Source organism: Anastrepha obliqua, chromosome 4 (genome assembly GCF_027943255.1).
Source record: "Anastrepha obliqua isolate idAnaObli1 chromosome 4, idAnaObli1_1.0, whole genome shotgun sequence".
Taxonomy (NCBI): Eukaryota; Metazoa; Arthropoda; class Insecta; order Diptera; family Tephritidae; genus Anastrepha; species Anastrepha obliqua.
In genome coordinates, this window is record NC_072895.1 from 105,154,576 (window position 1) to 105,167,999 (window position 13,424).

The 13,424-nt window shown below is 35.8% G+C and overlaps 2 pseudogenes; both read left to right on the plus strand.

Annotated features, from left to right (window-relative positions):
* Window positions 1–3,518: 3,518 nt before the first annotated feature.
* On the plus strand, window positions 3,519–3,702 carry LOC129246588 (U2 spliceosomal RNA; annotated as a pseudogene).
* Window positions 3,703–3,941: 239 nt separating this feature from the next.
* Window positions 3,942–4,127, plus strand: LOC129246662 (U2 spliceosomal RNA; annotated as a pseudogene).
* Window positions 4,128–13,424: the final 9,297 nt, after the last annotated feature.

Sequence of the window (13,424 nt, forward strand, 5' to 3'; positions counted from 1 at the left end):
TGCTATGGTTCGCACCAGTCATAATAAATATTCCACAAAATGCATACAGCTCTGTTATTGACACAGGCGTCCATGACCAGGAGTTGTGTTTGGATGCGCATTGTTGTAAGCATTATAAGTTTCTTTTGCTAACTTATTTGTGTGGCGCATAATTATATCAGCCATTTAAATGTTCATGAAACATTTGAATGTTTGCTCTATTGACAACATTTCAGTGCATCTAGCTGGTCCAGAACGTTCTCTTATAATATTTTGTCTGAGTGCCTGACGACTTACATTTCGTTCTTTCATCCACTCAGTACCATCTCGTGCAACAAATTTTTCGCCACTAGCAGGTAATTCATTATTTTCTTCTACTTCTTCTTCTTCATCGTCTTCTTCATCATCCTCATAGTCCGCATAATCAGGTAATAATAGGACTATGAATAAGTTCGTGCGGTTTTTTTCGAAATTTGAAACTTTATTGACGTAAAATGGTTACAAATTTAATATTCAAAGTATTGTCCATCGCTTACTATTACTTTTTCCCATCTTTCTGGCAATTCACGGACTCCCTTTGTGAAAAATTCGGTCGGTTTTGCCGCAATCCACGAATCGATCCATTTTTTGACTTCATCGTAATTACGGAAGTGCTGGTCAGCCAGGCCATGTTGCATCGATCGGAAGAGATAGTAATCGGATGGCGCAAGGTCTGGACTATACGGCGGGTGGGGTAGGACATCCCATTTGAGCGTTTCTAAGTATGTTTTGACCACTTGTGCAACATGTGGCCGAGCATTGTCATGTTGCAAAATAACTTTGTCGTGTCTATCGGCGTATTGCGGCCGTTTTTCTCGCAGTGCTCGGCTCAAACGCATCAATTGTCGTCGGTAGACATCCCCCGTAATCGTTTCATTCGGTTTCAGTAGCTCATAATACACAACACCCAGCTGGTCCCACCAGATACACAGCATAACCTTCAGGCCATGAATATTCTGCGCCGACGTCGATGTTGAAGCATGGCCAGGGTATCCATACGTTGCCCGACGTTTTGGATTGTCGTAATGGACCCACTTTTCATCGCCAGTCACAATTCGATGCAAAAAACCCTTTCTTTTGTGCCGTTGAAGCAGTTGTTCGCATGCCATAAAACGGCGTTCAACGTCTCTTGGCTTCAATTCATACGGCACCCAATGGCCTACCTTTCGGATCATTCCCATGGCTTTTAAACGTTTGGAAATGGTTGATTGATCAACTCCCAAAGTTTTTGCAACCGAGCAATTCCTCCAATTCGGTATCCATGAACTTTGGCGGCGCACCCTCGCGTTCTTCATCTTCCAAGCCAAAATCACCACTTTTAAAGCGTGCAAACCACTTCTGGCACGTTCGCTCAGCTAGAGCATGCTCACCATAAACTTCCACCAAGATACGATGACTTTCGGCTGCTTTTTTCTTCATATTAAAAAATTCCCCGCAAAAACACATTATTTGGCACGAAATTCGACATTTTCAAGTGTGGTAAAAATATTGTTGTTTACGCTTCAAATAAAAAACTTATACTGACGTTTGTGCCTTACGACAGTAGCTCTCCAATGAATGTTTGGAAATGTGGATCGATGGAATAATAATCAAGTTACGCCATCTGTTGTAAAACCGCACGAACTTATTCATAGTCCTATTACTTCTGCGGCACTTTGCGAAACTTCAGCATCGTCATCAGCAATTTCAATGTCATTGAATTGAATTTCTTCTTCATCTTCTGAGTCAAAGTCATAGGGAGCGTCATCGTCACAAATTTCATCAAATAAAGATTGTATATATGATTCTCGCTGTTCCTCAGTTAGCCTGCATAATAAAAAAAATTAGTATATATTTACATTGTTGCTTATTTTACATTTTTATCTTCTATATGCTGCACTTGATAAATATTCGTTTCTTCTTGAAGTCATTTCGTATCCAGTTATTTATAGTTTCAGTTATATTTATTTTCACTTATATTTTCACTTCTTACACTTTTGAGCACCAAAACAATAATGAAAATATCAAAAGGCAGCATTTATAACAACACTTCGTGTGAAAACAACCCTTGCAGCTGCATATAAAATACAAAAACCAGTTATACCAGTGTATTTGCTACCTATATACCCATACCTTGCGCGACCTTTTTGCACATATCTTTTGAACCAGGTAGAATATTTCAATGAAATAAAAACCAAAATGTGTATTCGTTGTTACTCTACAAGTATATTATTACAAATTATATTATTTTGTTTTGCATTTATCAGGACAACAACAAAAACAAAAATCCACTGTTGCATGTCCTGACTTTATTTGCCCATATCGCTGGAACCAGTAGGAATATTCGAATGAAACAAAAGACAAAATACTTGTTATATATTAAAATATACATTTCAAAAAAAAATCATAGAAATCGGTTGAATAAGCATTAAAAAAACCGCAAAATAAGGTCCCGGGTACAAACGTATCCCGGGTGTGTGTTTACGTGGTATTTTCTGGGTGTGTGTTCTAGGTGTGTGTTCTAGGGTTAACCTGGAAACAGTTTGAAATTTCAATTCTACCCTGTGCTTTGCAGAACTATAATATATTAAAAATCTTGTTATTTTTCGAAAATTAGAAAAAGTTTATGAGCCACAACGTCAAACTTGCAATAACTTTTTTTCTGAGAACAGTTACAAAATATGAATATTTCTTTTCACTGAATCTTTACGTTTCGTAGTATTCTACAATACAAGTTAAATAAAATAAATTAAATCAACCTAATACTAAGTCAATAAACAGAAGAAGTAAATAAGGGAAGACAGTTGGAATGTAATTTTTTAACTAACAAATTAATACATTTTCTACTTTAACATGTACGCTTTGCATAGCTGCATTTTTTTGTTGTCTTGGAACAGTTTTTTTTCTGGATCTGTTATGATGTCGAGCAGATTATAATTACTTAAAAATTCAAACGTACCCATATATAAATTTTTTTATCTAGGAGCCGTGGAAAAATAATACTCAAACAGAAATAATACAATATCATAGCTAATAAATAACTGAGTTATTTTAAGAATTAAAACACCAAATGGAAATAGTTATTAAATTTTTTATCTGAGAACGGTAGCAAAAAAAATCAAAAATAAATAGTGAATAACTGGGTTAAATTAAGAAATAAAAATATGGGAACAGTCATTAAATGGGAATAGTTAAATTAAATTTTTGAAGTGAAAACTTCTTTAGAATCGTTGGGAGTGATTTGAGGAAAAGTGAAACGAAAAAAGCGACCAACTTGGCTACGAAGCGTTATATTATATGTTGATATAAAAGTAGCGACGAACTAAATAAAAATAACTTTTATTTTTTCTTGTGATTTGAACCCAGGATTTTGGATCGGAAGCTCACATTGCTAGTCGCTCGGCTACCGCGCCATACTGTCGTCGCTGGCCTAAAAGTTATTTAGTTACGAAGCGTTATATTATATGTTGATATAAATAATTTTTGTGAGCGTGTAATTCTCAAAAGTTTTTATTAGGTTTATTATTTAAAATGTATTGACTAGGTAGTGTGGTTATCAGCTTAACATCTGATAGATCCTCCATCGGAGGACAATAAATGTTAAACTGATTTTTGGAAATGGGCGAAGTCTTTTATAGGCTTGCTCCTTCTCTGCCACGGGTTGACCCGGTATTGCAGTACCGCCGGGATTTCGGCTTTGAATAAATACAAGAAAAAATATACTAATACATTTAGCTTTGGTGGGAAGAGCCATAAATTTTTATATGAATACATGTAGACGAAAATGGAATTTTTTTTTTTTGAAATTTGCATTGTAGGACATTTCTGATTATTTATTGAACAGTTTTTTGGTTTAGATACTGAAAGTCAGTTTAAGTGAATCGGTATAAATATTTCGTACATTAATTTTTGTGAGCGTGTAAATTCTCAAAAGGTTTATTAGAAAATCTATTGAAGTAGGTAGTGTGGTATCTGTTCCTATCAGCTTAACATCTGATAGATCCTCCATCGGAGGACAACAAATGTTAAACTAATTTTTGGAAATGCGCGGAGTGTTTTATGGGCTTGCTCCGCCTCTGCCACGGGTTGACCCGGTATTGCAGTACCGCCGGGATTTCAGCCTTGAATAAATACAAGAAAAAATATACTAATACATTTAGCTTTGGTGGGAAGAGCCATAAATTTTTATATGAATACATGTAGACGAAAATGGAATTTTTTTTTTTTGAAATTTGCATTGTAGGACATTTCTGATTATTTATTGAAAACAGTTTTTTGGCTTTTCTATTTTTGGCTTAGATACTGAAAGTCAGTTTAAGTGAATCGGTATAAATATTTCGTACATTAATTTTTGAAGTGAAAACTTCTTTAGAATCGTTGGGAGTGATTTGGGAAAAAGTGAAACGAATTACATATAAACGTAGCGACGAACTAAATAACTTTTAGGCCAACACCGACAGTCTGGCGCGATTGCAGAGCGGCTAGCAATGTGAGCTTCCGATCCAAAATTCTTGGTTCGAATCACAAGAAATAAAATTTTTTTTTTTTTGAAATTTGCATTGTAGGACATTTCTGATTATATATTGAAAACAGTTTTTTGGATTTCAGCCTTGAATAAATACAAGAAAAAATATACTAATACATTTAGCTTTGGTGGGAAGAGACATAAATTTTTATATGAATACAAGTAGACGAAAATGGAAGAAATTTGTAAGTCTGTTTCTTCGGTCCGTTTGGGTATTTTTTTTGACAACATCGAAACCAAAGCATTTGTATCATATTTTATCTATTATATCATAAGCCACTCGTATCATTTGTTGAAATTGAAAACATTGAGGATGAATAATAATAAAATGAAGAAAATAAAATATGAACTTTATATCAATATTATAATGAACCTATAATTATCCCGCTCCTAATGCTGCTTTCGTCTTATTCTCTCTCAGTTTGTTTTACGGAAGGTTTCACTTCTATCAAGTCTAACCGTTAGACTGGTATTTTTTTATCTGGGAACAGTAGCAAAATAAGAATAAAATATAAGTTGTGTATAACTGGGTTATATTAAGAAATAAAAAAGCAAATGGAGCAGCTATTGAATGGGAATAGTTTTTCAATTTTCTATATGAAAACAGGGGCAAAGTAAGAATAAAATATAAATAATAATATAAATAATGTATAACTGGGTTAGGTGATGAAATAAAAAAAAAACAAATGGGAACAGTTATTAAATGGGATTAGTTATTAAATCGGAACAGTTATTAAATGGAAAAAGGTAAATATCCACAAATTTTAACGAATAATTTTTAATTAGAAAACTTAATATTTTTTCCATTGCTTCAATACAACACAATTAACTTTTTTATCTGAGAACAGTTAGAAATTATTCCACATCTTCGCCAAATATAATATAATATGTTGGGTTGGCAACTAAGTAATTGCGAATTTCACTCATAGATGGCTTCAGTTTAGTTTTTAGGTTTGCAGACGTAGTACAAAAGTAAAACACATTTTGTTATTTGATAGTTGGCAATTAGCTGTCAATCAGTAAAAACAAGTTTTTTGATCGGTTGCGTAGTTTTCGTTTGGCGTTCGTTGAAAAATGGAAAATCAAAAGGATCATTTTCGTCATATTTTGTTTTTTAATTTCCGCAAAAGGAAAACTGCATCGCAAGCTCATAAAAAGTTATGTGCTGTTTATGGTGACGAAGCCATAAAAGAACGACAGTGTCAAAATGGGTTTGCCAAATTTCGTTCTGGTGATTCTTCACTCAAAGATGAAACACGCTTTGGTCGTCCAGTTAAAGTTGATGACGCCTTAATCAAAGCAATAATCGATTCGGATCGTCACAGTACAACACGTGAAATTGCAGAGAAGCTTCATGTATCACATACATGCACTGAAAATCACATGAAACAACTTGGCTATGTTCAAAAACTCGATACATGGGCTCCTCACGAACTGAAAGAAAGGCATTTAACGTAACGCATTAACAGCTGCGATTTGCTAAAGAAACGTAATGAAAATGATCCATTTTCAAAACAAATGATAACTGGCGATGAAAAATGGGTTGTTTACAACAATATCAAGCGGAAAAGATCTTGGAGCAGGCCAGGTGAACCAACTCAAACCATATCAAAATCTGATATTCATCAAAAGAAGGTTTTTTATCAGTTTGGTGGGATTACAAAGGAATTGTCTACTTTGAACTCTTACCACTAAACCGAACGATCTATTCTGATGTCTCCATTGAACAAAAAACGAAATGAAACAATGCAGTTGAAGAAAAGCGGCCCGAATTTACAAATCGAAAAGGTATTGTATTCCATCATGACAATGCAAGGCCGCACACATCTTTGGCCACTCGGAAAAAATTATCGGAACTTTATTGGGGTGTTTTGCCACATCCACCATATAGTACTGATCTTGCACCATCTTATTACTATTTGTTTCGATCTTTACAAAACTCCTTGAATGGTAAAAATTTCAATAATGATGACGATGTCAAATCGTACCTGACTCAGTTTTTTGCTAATATATTAAAAATCAGAAGTTTTATGAACGTGGGATTATGATGCTGCCTGAAAGATAGCAAAAGGTCATTGATCAAAATCGGCAATACATTACAGAATCAAGTTGTTTAGTTCCATGAAAAAATTGTCTTTGATTTTCTAAAAAAAATCCGCAATTACTTAGTTGTCAACCCAATAATTCATTCGTAATCAAAATACATTGAAGCATTATGAAAAACAAACTTACCTAAGAATATTTTTAGGCATCTAAACTCACAGAAAATTTAATTTCTTCGTTAATACCAGCAGTTTGGTCTCGATCATTTCATATCTGAAGGACTGTAGCGAATACTTCAAGTGCGGAAGGATTCAAGATTGTTTCGTTTTGGATGTCTTTATCTGTCTTTCTGAGTCTACTTTGTTTGTGCTTTTTACCTCCGTTGGTTAGGTCCCCCATCGCATATTCTAAGAAAAGCACAGTCCGTGCTTCCCATCCTAAGCCTGCTCTAGAAATTTTTTCGCAGCTGTAAGACATTTACTTCAGTTTCAATGTTGAAATGCAGGTTCAAAAAGTATCCCGCTTGTAGTCGAGGTGAACGATTTTATAATTTAAATAGTTTCTACAAATATTTAGCTGAAGATTTAAGTTAAAGCCGTAGTTAGCTACTTTAGTTCTCTCACCCATAAATACATACGAATAGACACTTCCCTCCACACTTCCACATGATGGGTATTCAAACACACTACTATTACATGCAAATAAAAGTTAAAATAGCGTGACAAAGAGGGCCACTGAGCAGCACAAACGACGACGACGACGACAAAGACAACGTGCTGCCAACTGGAATACGTTAGCGGAATTTCCGTTGACACCTCAGAGGCCGCAATACATGCATACACACATAAGGAGGTGGAGGCCAGAGATACAGGGAACACAAAGAAGGGCACAAAGCTAGGCGAAATCCATTGAGCAGCAGATAGTTTTACTAGCAGCAGTGTGTTAAAAAAGGGCCAGATTGAGCAGCAGCAGTACTAAGCACGTACAATCTGGACGCAACAACACAATCTATGCGCCGTGAGTAGTAGTAGCTTAGTTGCAGCATAAACCTTTTTGTATTCACAGCTATGAGCGCTACGCCTGAAAGCAACCGATTGCTCACTTCACCTCTGACTACTATCTGTCGGCTGACTTCCTACTGCCTATTTCCGTTGCTGCTCTACCAACCGCTTCAACGCATCTCCCCTAACGCTGTGCTGTCTATACTAACTACACTATGCACTTTCTGCCATCAAGTTGAAATGCTTTATTGAATCAATTTGCCATGTGCAAATTGTGTGAACGAATGAATCGTGGCAAGGTGTACATATATGTATGAGTGTGTCTGTTCATGTACAATACATGGGAAAACTTTTATTCTTTAATTTGCTTTGTTAATTTACAGTAAAAAAAGGTGAAAGCACAAAGTTTGCCATTTGAAAATTATTGTTGCTTTTGTTGTAACTTTGCGCTTTTCATTCAATCTCACCAGCATAAAATTGGTCTAAATTTGATTACATAGAATGCATGTGACATAGGGCGCACATGGAGCGTATAGCCTACATATTTGTCTTACATACATACATACATGCATACAAAGTTATAGCAATATAATGTGTGAAATGTGGCAACACTGCTGCATTTACTATGTTGAGTCACTCAAATCTGCTAGATTTGGCTGACGGTATGCGACTTCATAGAAATTTTACTATTTACTTATATAAATAGATTGAGAATGTATAGTTGAAGATAGGAACACCTGTTGGCGCAACTATTTTTCTGTTCGAAACTTCACCTTTCGTGCCCTCTGCACTATGTTTAGACGACTTTGGATGGAGCTTGAGGGAAATTTGCCTATCCCAATTTAAAGTTGTTGTTTTCGCTACATACGAAACCTGTCTTTGTATTTTGAATTTTTGCGTGGCATTCAAGCTGAAGATTTTATCAGCTACTTTAGACCAAATCCCAGGTGACTAAAAGCCAATCGCATAAAAAGTAGAAATATATGAAGCGCAGAGAAACACAATTTACTATTAAATAGTTCTTGTTATTGTTGCTGTAGCAGCAGTTTTCTTTAAAGTAAGCTACTAGAGCATCCCTCCAAGTCCAACAAAGCTCTTGGGCCTTCTCGGTACGTCCAATGCGATTTAGTTGCCAGAAGGATAAGAAAAGTTGGACAAGCGAAGGTGCACAAAGTTAGCTAAATAAGTTTCGCCTCTTGGGAAGATACTTACTTGAAAATTTGTCAGAAATTAGTCTTGCTCTTTCTTAGCTCAGAATCAAAGTTGGAGTTTAGTAAAATTTCCGGCTCGCAGCAGATTTTTTCTTCCAACAGCAATGGGAAGACGGTTAATTAGATTTTCATGATGGACGCGTCAAAATGAGCGATCGGTACTTTCAACATCAACGTCAGGTCTCACGACTCAATGGGTTTTAGATAACCGATCTCGTGGTTAATTAGATTTTCATATTGGACTCGGATAAAACGGCAGTTCGCTCATTTCAACATCAACGAGACATATCCGTTCACGATCTCACGATCCAATGGGTTTTCAATTTGGGTTCAGATAGAACTTTTCAGTTTCATTAATGGGTTTAGTGCTTTTAAACGAGTGCTGATTTAATCTCCCTGTTGAAGGACTTAACAATCTCAGCACTGCAACGAAATTGTATTTTATGTGTCATTCCAACAAAAAATGCCTGCACAGACCTATACTTCGCTGCTGAAAACCTTCTGGCCAATCACTCATAGTGTTCTGAAGGCATCATAATGAGTATCTGGAAGCTGATATTGATTTATGTGGATCAGATTTGGGAAGACATTTTTTTGGCCACCGTAGTAGCTGTTGACCAAACTATTGAAGCTGTTAGCCGTTGTCATAAAGGAACAATCCACCTCGTATGACATCGCAGATACTCTTCGGGACGATGGAATATCATGAGAAGCAAACTTGAATTGCATGGGATTGATGATGGTTGTATGCCTCTTGAGTTGAGTGAACACCCACTGAACGTGGACTGCCTTCCCATACAGATAACTGGCATGCCAGGATTTGTGTTAGATCGAAAGGATAACGAAATGTTCAGTTTCTTCCTCCAATGCATTAAATTTTCGTGTAGCAAGGTGTTTTGCACTCCAACCTACTTTTGGGACTGACAGAAGTAATAAAGATAAGAATAATAAATAAGATATTTAAATGTTAGGACATCCATCTAACTGCCATCAAAAAACATCCTACATCCGTAGGTTTTACATGGCTGTTTGACGCATCACGCAGATCGAGCATGGAAGAACATATTCTGGAAAAACACCGCAGGGAATGTAATGAACCAAGCTCTGTACTCAATTACTTATAAGGCCTCGTCAGTACTTTTTTGGCCCAGGGTTTACTTCCGCTTTAACTGGAACTTATAGGTATATACTTGTTTTCTTTATTATTCCTGTAGCCTTACTATTGTCCCTCGCCACCTTCATTGCCTTTTTTGCATTCTTCTCTTTTTTCTTTGCCTCACTACTGATAGCTGTGCAGCCATCGTTATCACTGCTCAACTGCATCACATTATTTCGCCTCGGATTTCTCCTTTTGCATTCAAATCACATACAGTTAGTGTCACAAAAAACATACAAAAGCGTTTTGCAATGCTCGGGTTTTTTGGGTTTTGTTTTAATAAAATATAATTTGTATTTTAACAATGGCTTAAAATTTTGACAAAGAGTTCATGAGTTTTCGTTTATTCAGTAAAATCAAGGAGCATTCATTAAAGATTGTAGCACTAGATCAACAACAATGTTTTGTACATTTGATTGTCTTGGCAAAGTAGAAAACAAAGCATGAATTCGCCCTGTTTCATTACGTGCTGACAGCCTCATGTATATGGCGAAAGAAAAAAAAACAAATCAGCTGATTTGCCGATACCACTTTTAATAGATTCGCCTGGACAAAGTAAAAAAAGATATTAAAAATTCGCATCATATGAAGAGAGTTTGGGAAGACTTTAACATAGACATTTTTTTGAATAGGGTTGCCATCTATTTAAAAAATTAAAATGAATTAAATATTTACTATAAAGTGGATATGAAACGAAAGGTATTGAGGAATGCTTTACACAAAAAATGTTTTTACATAGAGTTGCCACCTATTTATATAAAACAATCTTAGTAAATAATTTGAGCAATTAAATAATTTTGTAGGTACAATTAATGTAAAGCGAAAGCTTGAATTTTTAAATCGAGTAATGCCACCACCTATTTGAAAATTTGCAAAATTTGTAAGTTAATCAAAATTTCAAAATGTGCGCATCAAGCAAAAGTTACGTCAAAACACTTTACTCGAGGAAAATTTTCAAATAGGGTTCCCAGGTATAAGAAATAATATTGAATATAGTAATTAACTAATTTATTAAAATGTTTTTTATCATTTTAGTAGAGGCTTGCCATCTAAATAGATGGATAGATAGAAAAAGGAATAATTTAATTAAATATGTTTGAGACTACTTTAATACACATAAAATTTTTAATTAGAAACTTGTTTTTTTATAACAATTTAACAAAAAAGTAGTTATTACAAACATGTATTTTTTACTGTACGATTTTCGTTGACCCCCACTGCACATTGCACCCTACTGCTGATGCCTTTTGCTTATCCGCGTTTTTTAAATTGATTTTCTATCTCAGCAGCAGGATCTAAATAACTATGAACGTCAAGCAAAATTGAGTTCCCGCCATTTTGATGCAGTTTTACGCAAATGCATCCGCTTGCTGTCTAACCCTGCTACTCCTTTATACTTCCAGTTACCAGTATCTGCATGCTATACATCCGGTCTGCTGTCTCTTACCTCTCGCCTACTCTGTGTCTGCTTATCTGTGGCCTTATCTTGCCAGCCTCCAGCCAGCCAGCCATTGAGTTGCCTCGCGTTGATGTCGACGCTTTCGTCGCCTTTGCATTGCTGCAATTTCTTTCTTCAAAACAGAGTCACTAGCCAACAACAATCGCTACATTTCACCAGCGATTTTACTACACCAATATCTATCCCTCCATCCCTCCATCTCTCCATCCCTCCATCCCTAACTAGCGTACAGTGCTAACATTTCAACATTTCAACGCATTGCTCATCTGTTTTCTGCCGTTGCCCTTCTGTTCCCTTGTGCTGGTTAGCAAAACATCGAAATCCTTTTTGCATACGAAAACAACTTGTTTGATATTTCCACATCATCTGCTGGAAAACACTTTACAACAACGCTGCAAGTACGGTTTACCACCACCTACTCGCTCCCTCGCTCGCTTCCTACTTAAAATCTGTTGCATTCTAGTCGTCGTATGGATAGTTGCTATTTGCCATTTTGTTGATAGTTCGATAGTGTTTTTTTGTTTATTTTTCTTTTTTTCATTTTGTCTTTGCATTTGTGTTTTTTATGTTAAGTGCTTTGGCTGACAGTTTGATGCAACTATGCAGCTACTTTTCTTGCCTTCCCGCCGCTGCCACTTTCGATGCTTCAACTTGATATTGAATTAATGCGTAGCTTTCGCGTTTCTCTCCACTCCATCAGACACCGGCTATGAATCGAAATTTTAAATAACTCAACTGCACATTTTGTTTACGCCTATTTTCTTAGTTTGATTTTCTAGTCTGTGCTTCATCGCCGGCTTGTCGACTTAATTTGAGTTGAAAACTTCAACAAAGTCTAGTCCGCATAACTTGAGGGAATTAAATTATCAAAGTCTTGCAATCTTTCAATACATAACGAAATGCATTAAAGTTAATTTTCAAGTTCAATAAATAAACTTTTGAATGGTAAACACAAAGGTTATGTATCCAGAACGGCAGGAAAAGAAAATGGATTGCGAATTAAGCCACATTAATTTTATAACAAAACTTTCAAATAATGATTTGAGAGGATGCAAAGATTAAGAAAAATCCTTGTCTCCGGAATGAGGTATCCAAATATGTCAGAATTTTAACTGAACGGTAAAATAATTTATTTTTTTGAGCAGATTATAGCCTAGTTTTTATTAGGGATGAGAAGTATCGGGTACTTTTGAAAATCGTGTGCTTCGGTGTCGATTCTTTAGAAAACCCGGTATTCATAAGTAACGGGTATTCTTAAAAGTACTAGTACTTAACTGTCTATCTGGTAGTACTTCATTTTTTGAAAAGAGCTAATCCTAAGCTAATAATAGAAAAAAATCGGAAAGTAATAAATTGAACTTTACCGCGCATTTCCGTCTAAATATACTCATCCCACTTTAACACTCATGCACTGTGAGTACTAACTTTCTTTGAGTACAGTAAATCAGCACTGAAGGCTTGAGGACTAATGCGTATTCGGGACTTGACACTGAGTGCTATGTATAAATATTTAAATATATAAAGGGTGAACAATTTAGATGTATCGGATTTTAAATTGAAATAAAACAATGAAAATTCAAATTGATTGTGCAATCTTTATTATTTTTGTGTAGAACCATTCATGGCATTTATTTTTGAAAGATAATCCCTTTCAAATGTTGTCGGGTTGCGGCTATTCCTCTATCCGGTCATCCGTAAACACTGAGTAACTCGTTGGAAGACTTCGGTCGGTATCTCGAATATAACTTTAGTAATGTTGGCTTCCAATAACTCAATCGAGGCTAGTTTATCCATAAAGCATTTAGACTTCCCATACGAGATTACGGGCTTGCATTTCCGCCATCCAAAAATCGAAGCGATAGCGTTTGCCATTTACTGTTATATTGTGACAGCCTCGTCTTTAGAGCAATATTGGCCGATGATCCCTTCAGCCCATAGGCCCCATCAAACGGCCTGTTTTCGATGGATGCAATGGCTGTATTTGAATGGGTTCGGGTTGCTTTTCTGTCCAAATATGACAATTTTGCTTATT